Source organism: Macrosteles quadrilineatus, unplaced genomic scaffold (genome assembly GCF_028750875.1).
Source record: "Macrosteles quadrilineatus isolate MER2022 unplaced genomic scaffold, UCM_ALF_1.0 Scaffold_1__1_contigs__length_201487025, whole genome shotgun sequence".
NCBI classification, from domain to species: Eukaryota; Metazoa; Arthropoda; class Insecta; order Hemiptera; family Cicadellidae; genus Macrosteles; species Macrosteles quadrilineatus.
This window is the reverse complement of record NW_026542594.1, coordinates 4,134,377-4,136,440: the sequence shown is the minus strand read 5'-3', so window position 1 is coordinate 4,136,440 and position 2,064 is coordinate 4,134,377. Positions and strand designations below refer to the sequence as shown.

General features: G+C 31.0%; 1 non-coding gene across 1 annotated transcript; it reads left to right on the top strand.

Moving 5' to 3' along the window:
* Positions 1 to 991: 991 nt before the first annotated feature.
* Positions 992 to 1,063, top strand: Trnaq-cug (transfer RNA glutamine (anticodon CUG)). Its single transcript has one exon. It is a non-coding gene; the product is annotated as a tRNA-Gln (tRNA).
* Positions 1,064 to 2,064: the final 1,001 nt, after the last annotated feature.

Genomic DNA, 2,064 nt, shown 5'->3' with positions numbered 1-2,064 from the left:
GGGTGGGATGGAATCACTCCCTCAGGAGTTTGGACGATGATAGTTAACGAGGGGCAAGTTTGGAACGCGAAACAAATGCAGTTTTTAAGCTTAGAAATACAAATTCAGTTTTAAACTAGTTTTATTGTGTGTTTAAGTTATAGATTTATGTTATTTTTCTTTACTATTTAATTACAAAATTAAGATGTTACGAATTTTTGTCAATGTTAATGATTTATTAAACTATATGGTTTGAACATTTTGATTCGGTTTGACAAAAAACTACCTAATTTACTCAGAATCAATGGTAGATTGATTGGCTACGAATACCTTGTGTAAAATACCTTCATCAAGTAAGTTGAAGATATGAATTGTATGTAAAACTGAATTTTAATTATAGTTTTAGCACAAAGTGTGCGTTAAGTTGAAAATATTTTCCCCACTGTAACAACATCTGTTTCTAATTCAATAAAGCTTAAGTCATAAATTGATTTTTATTATTATTACAAATCAGTGCGGTCATAGAAATTGACGAAACGTTTGTTATCCCATTGTGTTGTTAGCAAACAAAACTAAACTAAATAACATTATCTGTATACGAAACATTGTTATAAAACTCCTTAAGGACTGAAGACGAGTGAAGAATTTTAAGTGGTTTAAGTTACTTGAAGGGACTCAAGTTACTAAGAATTCCAACTTTTAAGTCTCCAATCAGCTTTTCAGAAACTTGACTTCCTTGTCTGATCTTTGTAGTTGGCATTGTAAATTTTAGCTTTAGTTCTAAACGCACTCGACCGAAATAAATCGTTTGCCATTCAAAATCGCTGTGTGATTTTATTCCAATTTTGAATACGAAGTAAATCAATTAAAAAGTATAAACAATTACCTTTTCGCATTTATGAATAATTGGGTTTACAGAACACAACATTGAACAATAGAATTAAGCATATTTTCTCATGCCAATTATTATTGAAAATCGTCCTTCAAGATCGTTGTATTTTATTTTATCATCGGTTCCATGGTGTAACGGTTAGCACTCTGGACTCTGAATCCAGCGATCCGAGTTCAAATCTCGGTGGAACCTAATGTTTTTATTGACAAATAGAACATTGTGCTCACAAACTGTCCACTCCTTTTGACAACATTTATTTAACAAAAACACGTTGCACGAACAGTCCTACCTACCTTCCTCCTCCAGAATGAGCAGAGTGCTTTAAAAATCTATTTAGAATTCTGTGGCTCTTTTATTAATGTAAATACACACCTGAACCATTCCCAGTCGTGGCCGACTGGCTGTTGGTTCAATGCAGACCATGAAATAACAACAATTCTTCTGTGTGTCCTTGCTACTACAAGTGCGTTCATTTGACACGCTATTATTATAAGGAATATTACTCAAAGCTCTAATTAATTATCAGATAGATGGTATTATGAACTATATTGTTGAATTATACATAAAAGTTATTTTTATTCAGTAAAATATAATTTAACATTATGAATTACGTTACTCATTAGCAAGCAAGCGTGTTATTTTATGATATACAGGGTGTCCATTAAAAACGTTTCAAGACTTTGGGAAATGAATCATCATAGTAAAAGGAAGAAAAAAGTTTGTGTGAAGGTAGGCCCGAAATGCATATTTACCCAGATATCCGCCATTTTGTTTTTTATACAAAAATACTATTATCTGTAAAACTTTTCATTCAATAATTATGAAATTTGTTAAGCATGTTAACATGCATAAGACCTATTGTAGAAAAAGTAATAAAGTTGGCCCGATTATAAATTCAGGAATTTTTAATTTCCTATCAAACGATACCAAGAACAAAATTATCGAACGACAAATAACTTAAATATAAAGTTTGTTCAATGTAAGATTAGGCAAAATTAATTGTTCCCCGATTAACTTTGCCTTATTTTTACACAAAAAACTTTATATTTCAGTTATTTTGGTCCGATCATTTTTATCTTGGTATTGTTTGCTAGGGAATTAAGAATGCTAAAAAAGTATGCCTGAAATTTTATCATAGAATTAGCTGGTTTTGAGTTAGTTATTAAAGTGCAAACGGCCGCCATTTTAAAATT